Source organism: Hemibagrus wyckioides, linkage group LG27 (assembly GCF_019097595.1).
Source record: "Hemibagrus wyckioides isolate EC202008001 linkage group LG27, SWU_Hwy_1.0, whole genome shotgun sequence".
NCBI classification, from domain to species: Eukaryota; Metazoa; Chordata; class Actinopteri; order Siluriformes; family Bagridae; genus Hemibagrus; species Hemibagrus wyckioides.
This window is the reverse complement of record NC_080736.1, coordinates 18,010,965-18,018,440: the sequence shown is the minus strand read 5'-3', so window position 1 is coordinate 18,018,440 and position 7,476 is coordinate 18,010,965. Positions and strand designations below refer to the sequence as shown.

The window sequence follows — 7,476 nt, the reverse complement described above, 5'->3', positions numbered from 1 at the left end:
GCGGCGCTAAGCTGGAGTGGACCGAGTTAAACAGCATCACTAAGCTGGAGTGGACCGAGTTAAACAGCGGCGCTAAGCTGGAGTGGACCAAGTTAAACAGCTCCGCTAAGCTGGAGTGGACCGAGTTAAACAGCGGCGCTAAGCTGGAGTGGACCGAGTTAAACAGCTCCGCTAAGATGGAGTGGACCGAGTTAAACAGCGGCGCTAAGCTGGAGTGGACCGAGTTAAACAGCGGCGCTAAGCTGGAGTGGACCGAGTTAAACAGCGGCGCTAAGCTGGAGTGGACCGAGTTAAACAGCATCACTAAGCTGGAGTGGACCGAGTTAAACAGCATCACTAAGCTGGAGTGGACCGAGTTAAACAGCGGCGCTAAGCTGGAGTGGACCGAGTTAAACAGCGGCGCTAAGCTGGAGTGGACCGAGTTAAACAGTGAATAGTGCTTTTTTATGGAGGTGCAGTGGACACACATGGGTTGAGGCGGAGGATAAATGAGCAGATGTCTCAGTGTGAAGCTCGAGCAGCTGATCGAACCCTCGTCTCCTGGATCGATAAGCGTCTCTCCGTGGTTCCTCTCTCTCTCTCTCTCTCTCTCTCTCTCTGCCTTCCTCTACAAATTCTCTCTTTCTGTCTCTGTTGGACTGCGTTCCTCTCAGTAACCTCCATCATTCTCTCTCTCTCTTTTTTCTTTCTCTTACTCCCTCTCTTCATCTCCTGTTCACTCTCCATATCCTCCATCACACTCCTCTTTCTCGCTCTCTTTCTCTCTCTTCATTTCCTATTCAGTCTCTGTTTCCTCCATCCACTATTTTCTCTCTCTCTCTTATCTCCTGTTCCCTCTCCGTATCCTCCATCTCCCCCCACCTCTCTTTTTCTTTCTCACCTCTCCTCTCTCCCTCTCCATATCCTCCATCTTTCTTTCTCTCTTCATCTTCTGTTCACTCTCCATATCCTCCATTTCTCTCTCTCTCTCTCCATATCCTCCATCTCTCTTTCTCTCTCTTCATCTTCTGTTCACTCTCCATATCCTCCATCTCTCTTTGTCTCTCTTCATCTTCTGTTCACTCTCCATATCCTCCATCACTCTTTTCTCTCTCTCCCTCTCTTCATCTCCTGTTCACTCTCTATCCTCCATCATGAGTCATGTGACAGTGTGGTGTGATGAAGCGGAGATCCTGTTCCCTCTTTAACGCCTCGTCCCGAACTCTTTTATTCCTCTCGTACTTGAGCAGTTTGTCAAAAGGAGGCGACGTCGTACATTTTACCATTAATGATGCAGAATATCTGAAAAACAACTTCCTTCCTGTTGTCACTTACGCTGTAGCAGCCACGCAGACATCCCCTCAGCCGCCTCTTTATTCTCTCTCTTCTAGTTAATAAGACGAAGCAGAAAGCAACCAAACTCCGACACTGACCCTGACACTGGAGACTCCTTCCATATGATGATCACATGCCTTTTTAAAGCAGTAACATGGAGACGATACAAATTCAACTGCAAGTCAGGCTTTTCAGAGAAACACGCGACATGAGCGTTAATAAAAGGTGTGATATTTTCAGATTTATTATATTTGTATTTTCCACCTAAGAGCAGAATTCAATTTAAAAAAAAAAAAATAATGCTTGTGATTGTGAAAGAAATAGTATTTTTTAATGACATTTAAATTAAATATAAAAGATGATATTATTTATATAATTTTAACTAGATAAAGGAAAATGATTATAATAAATGTATTGAGATGAGAGACAGAAGCGTGTAGTGACGGTCAATCGTTTGATCTTCATATCTTCAGGCTAAACTGAGCAAGAGTCGTGTGATCTCGGGGTTCGACTCCGTTATCAGTCAATGGGTTTATCCGGAAGATCGGGCAGAAGAGCGCTGCGGAGAGTCCAGTCAGGAGAAACAAAAAGGCAGGTGTCAGCATTACAGCTGCAGAGGCAGGAGATGGACAGTGTTCTGTGGAAAAGGGCCATTTCAGTGAGATTACGGATGTGCGGCGAAGCCGAAAAGAAAAAGTCGGGGTCAAAGGCACGGGGTTTGTCTCCGCTTCCGACTCCGCTAGTTTCTTTTCATCAACCAGATCTCATTAAACATGGCCGTCACTAGCCGTTTGACAAGCCTAGACAACGAGGCTCATAAATTTCCAACCGGACGTCTGAATACAACAAATAGAACTGCAGGCAGCGATTAAGGGGGCCAAGCACTGTTTGGCTCCACTCCTTAGTGACAGAAACCAAACAGATGAAACCCGAAAAGCTAAACATCAAGCCTTTTCTTAGCTTTTGCACCACTTCCTGTTTCCATTAGGTCATGTTATAAAGCCTACGCGACGGGTTTGGTGTCGAAATGTTAAAAAAAAATGCCGAGATTTGCAATCACTTCCTGTCTGGTGACCGTGCCATCAAATGTGTTTGTGTTACACACATCTGTCCACATCTGAAAAACAGGTTTTGTGAAGATAATTGGGACAAAATTTGTTTTTAGAGGCATAAAAGAAAAAAACTCTGTGACCCCAGGGAATCAAGAGAAAGATGAATCGTGCTTTTTTCTGTTTCATATGCTCAGTTTTATTGGTTTGTGAATTACAGCACCCCCTAGAGGTCAATTGTCTTTCAAAAATAATTCTCTAAAGAGCTTTTTTATATTTCACTCACCTGCTAAATTTTGGTGTGTTTAAGTCACAGTGTTGCAGAGACACGCCTCCATGTTTGGTCTTGTGATGCTGCATGCTGACCGGCTGACTGACTGGACGTCGACATGGCAGCATCAGATCGAATATTCGTCCACGTTGTGTCTGAAATGTCAGAGAATTGTTCACAGGCACGCCGCTGATGTTTACTATAAGAGCATGACTGTGAGAATAGTTTCACTGTAATGTCAAGATGTGTCCTGCTGGTGGCGCTAGAGAGCGATCGTGATGTAGATGAGCTGCTGTGAAGCTGGAGACTGTGGGGTGGACTGTCCTAGACCCCCGTGTGAAAATGTGTGTATTAAAGGAAGAATTAAACACACACTCGTCTTCGGTGCTTGGCCCCCTAATGAAAGTGATCTGGTCTCAGGACGAGTTTCCTGCTCTCCTGGGTTTAAACCATCAGCTCTGTCCTTCTCCTCAGTCCTGCCTCCAAACCTCGCTCTCTCCAGCTCTCTCTCTCTCTCTCTCTCTCTCTCTCTCCAGATCTGTCTCTCTGGGCCTGCCGAGCTGTCGTGCTGTGAACAGACAGACACATAAACAATCCGCAGGACCCTGTGTGTGTGTGTGTGTCCAGGAATTCTGACTGCACCATTAAATCCTTTCCTTTCTATAAAGATTATACTGCTGTGCAATGTGTGTGTGTGTGTGTGCGCGTGTGTGTGTGTGTGTGTTGCTGGTAACTGACTGTGTAACACCTGAACAAACGTCTCGAGTCTCCTGATGACACGTCACATGCAGACCGTGTGTGTGTGTGTTTATTAAGCAAGTGTGATTGTTGTTGTGTGTTTAAGCGTACTGCAGGAAGTCTGATTGTGTTATATGGTAAAAAAAAAAAAAAGTGTGTGTGTTTGTTAAGCAAGTGTTTAAGCTTACTTCAGAATGTGTGTGTGTGTGTGTGTGTATGTGATTGTAGAATACTCAAGAGCATGTGTGTGTGTGTGTTAGTGTTGTCATTTAAAGACAACCTTGAGCAGTTGTCATGCTTACCACTTCACACACACACACACACAGAGGCATGTCCACTGAAAGCTGCTGGGTGAGTTCACTTTTGAAATCTTCAGAGAAAGAGAGTGCACTTTCGTGGGTGTGCGTGTGTGTGTGTGTGTGTGGGTGGGTGTGTGTGTGTGTAGAAGTGTGAGTGTAGAAGTGTGAGTGTGAGTCTTTAATGTTATTTAAGGAAGTGTGTGATTGTAGTGTGCTTTAAAGTGCACGTTTGTGACTTGAGTGAGAACAATAATGGCGCGCACACACAAACACAGTCATTTAAGGACAACCCTGAGTAACTACACACACACACACACACAGCTGCTGCATGAGATCCCTTCAACCCACGTGGATTCTTTAAAGACAGACTCTGTGTGTGTGTGTGTGTGTGTGTGTGTGTGTGTGTGTGTTTTTATATCTGGGCTGGAACCAAACATCTCAGCAGGTTCTGGCAGATCCCCACAAGAACAATGTTTTAAAAAAAAACCAGACAGAGTGTAGTGTTAGTTCCTGAGGTGAAGGTTATCGTTAGAGATTATTTAGCGTAGCGTTAATGAGCAGCATTAATCACTGGGTCCTCATAAGGATAGTAAGACGTGTGTGTGTGTGTGTGTGTGCTCTCTCACTCCTGGTTGCGGCGGCGTGTTCGTGCATCACAGTTGGGTGACGTGTGAGCTTCAGCGTGCCGTTTCAGGCTGTTTGAGACGCGCGCTCTCGGGATGGTTATGAATGTTTAATGAGCTTTTGATCAGTGTGATCTGTGATCCTCGGCGCTGCAGGCGTTCCGGCTCCGCGCTCGCTCCGCCGCGGCTACGTGTTTCCTGCGGAACGGGAGAGAGGGGGGAAAAAACCCACTGCACGTGGGGATGATTAGAACAAGGAGCATAATTAGATCAGACACCAGGATGTGTGTGCGCTTGCTCAAGAGGCGTCTGGTGTGTGTGTGTGTGAGAGAGAGCGCGAGCAAGAGCAAGGAGTGAGAGAGAGAGAGAGAGAGAGAGAGACGCTGTCAGCATATCTGTCTGGACCGGATTTTTCTTTTCTTTTTTTTCCTTCCCCCAATACAACTGTGAGCTTTCAGCGTGTGCATAAAAACGAGAGAGAGAGAGAGAGAGAGAGAGAGAGAGAGAGAGAGAGAGAGAATTTGACAGCAAAAGTGTGTGTGTGTCTGTGTGTGTGTGTGTGTGTGTGTGTGTGTGTGTGTGTGTGTGTGTTGCCTCAAGGCACTCACATATTCCCTCTCTGTGTGTCTGTGTGCGTCGCTGTCCCACACGGTGTCCTCCTTGGACCAACAACTTGGCCAGGTTCCCAGACGCACACACACACACACACACCGAGCAGTGCCAGGCGGAGGCGGGACGTAATGTCAGCCGGCTGCACGAGCTCTCAGCGTGATTACAAAGTGATGCAATCTCTCCGTTCACATCACGACGCCTGCACTGCCAAACAATCCTGATTTTTTTCTCCAACACGGCTCAGATCACAGGCGTGGACGCCGCTCAGCTCAGACTCCTTCCCCTAATGAAATGATTCTTAATTAACATTTAACTTCATCAATTTGTGTGGGAGGAGCCAGAGAGGAGGGAACGAACAGCACACACACTCACACACACACTCGTGATTATTAACGCGGCTAATTGATGCGGCGCTGAACTTTAACCTCAGTAACTAAAAGGAAACACTCAGATTCTTTTTTCCCAGGTTTTCGGGTTAGTTTTGAAATAAAAGCTCCAGTTTACCTGCTGGGAAAATCCCCACATGGTCAGAACTGATCTGGTCCCAGAGACATCTGGTCCCCACAAAGATTTCAAACAAAAACAACACACACACACACACACAGAGCTATAGGTTTCTCAGCAAGCCTGTCTCACTCTACTAATTAGAAACAGCACACGGTGTGTGTGTGTGTGTGTGTGTGTGTATAAAGAAATGTAGGTGTTGAGTGTTTCCCCACTGAGAAGCCGAGATAAACACTCCAAATCTTTCCAAACGGCTTTATGTTAAACAGCACAACACTTCCGTAGCGTAATGAGAGACGCGGTGATGTCATCATTCAGAGTGTCTCTGGAGTTTTAGATCGGAATTAAAGGCATGTGTTCGGATCTGGACAGATCACGGAACGCTGTGAACCCCGTCTGATCCGGCCGGCCGCTACAGACAGAGTTATATCCTGAAGCACTGCTCTTTCCCTCTACTGCTGAAAACAAGACCAAAACAGGACAGTAAGGTGATGGAGGGTGTGTGTTATGATGTGCGTCGAGGGGTGCGTCGAAGGGCGTGTCTGAGGGCGTGTCAAGGGCCATGTCAGGGTGTGTGTCTGAGGGTGTGTCAAGGGGCGTTTCACTGTGTGTGTGTCTGAGGGTGTGTCAAGGGGAGTGTCAGTGTGTGTGTGTCTGAGGGTTTGTCGAGGGGCATGTCAGTGTTTGTGTCTGAGGGTGTGTCAAGGGGAGTGTCAGTGTGTGTGTGTGTGTGTGTGTCTGAGGGTGTGTCAAGGGGAGTGTCAGTGTGTGTGTGTGTGTGTGTCTGAGGGTGTGTCAAGGGGAGTGTCAGTGTGTGTCTGAGGGTGTGTTAAGGGGCATGTCAGTGTGTGTTTGAGGGTGTGTCGGGGGGAGTGTCAGTGTGTGTGTGTGTGTTTGAGGGTGTGTCGAGGAGTGTGTCAGTGTGTGTCTTAGGGTGTGTCGAGGGGCGTGTCAGGGTGTGTGTCGAGGGGCATTTCACAGTGTGTGTGTCTGAGGGTGTGTCAAGGGGAGTGTCAGTGTGTGTCTGAGGGTGTGTTAAGGGGCATGTCAGTGTGTGTTTGAGGGTGTGTCGGGGGGAGTGTCAGTGTGTGTGTGTGTTTGAGGGTGTGTCGAGGAGCGTGTCAGTGTGTGTCTTAGGATGTGTCAAGGGCATTTCACAGTGTGTGTGTCTGAGGGTGTGCTGAGGGGCATGTCAGTGTGTGTCTAAAGGTGTGTCGAGGGGCATGTCAGGGTGTGTCTGAGGGTGTGTTGAAGGGGCGTGCCAGTTTGTGTGTCTGATGGTCTGTCGAGGGCCGTGTCAGTGTGTGTGTGTGTGAGGGTGTGTCGAGGGGCATGTCAGGGTGTGTGTCTGAGGGTGTGTCAAGGGGAGTGTCATTGTGTGTGTCTGAGGGTGTTGAGGGGCATGTAATTGTGTGTGTCTGAGGGTGTGTCAAGGGGAGTGTCATTGTGTGTGTCTGAGGGTGTGTCAAGGGGCATGTCATTGTGTGTGTCTGAGGGTGTGTCAAGGGGCATGTCATTGTGTGTGTCTGAGGGTGTGTCAAGGGGCATGTCATTGTGTGTGTCTGAGGGTGTGTCAAGGGGCATGTCATTGTGTGTGTCTGAGGGTGTGTCAAGGGGCATGTCATTGTGTGTGTCTGAGGGTGTGTCGAGGGGCATGTCATTGTGTGTGTCTGAGGGTGTGTCGAGGGGCATGTCATTGTGTGTGTCTGAGGGTGTGTCGAGGGGCATGTCATTGTGTGTGTCTGAGGGTGTGTCAAGGGGCATGTCATTGTGTGTGTCTGAGGGTGTGTCAAGGGGCATGTCATTGTGTGTGTCTGAGGGTGTGTCAAGGGGCATGTCATTGTGTGTGTCTGAGGGTGTGTCAAGGGGCATGTCATTGTGTGTGTCTGAGGGTGTGTCAAGGGGCATGTCATTGTGTGTGTCTGAGGGTGTGTCAAGGGGCATGTCATTGTGTGTGTCTGAGGGTGTGTCAAGGGGCATGTCATTGTGTGTGTCTGAGGGTGTGTCAAGGGGCATGTCATTGTGTGTGTCTGAGGGTGTGTCAAGGGGCATGTCATTGTGTGTGT

The 7,476-nt window shown here is 48.0% G+C and overlaps 1 long non-coding RNA gene across 1 annotated transcript; it reads right to left on the bottom strand.

Annotated features, from left to right (window-relative positions):
* Window positions 1-1,545: 1,545 nt before the first annotated feature.
* LOC131347572 (uncharacterized) lies at window positions 1,546-6,840 on the bottom strand. Its single transcript, XR_009203799.1, has 3 exons — window positions 4,298-6,840; window positions 2,650-3,202; window positions 1,546-2,431 (listed from the first exon to the last, which is right to left on the bottom strand). It is a non-coding gene; the product is annotated as an uncharacterized LOC131347572 (long non-coding RNA).
* Window positions 6,841-7,476: the final 636 nt, after the last annotated feature.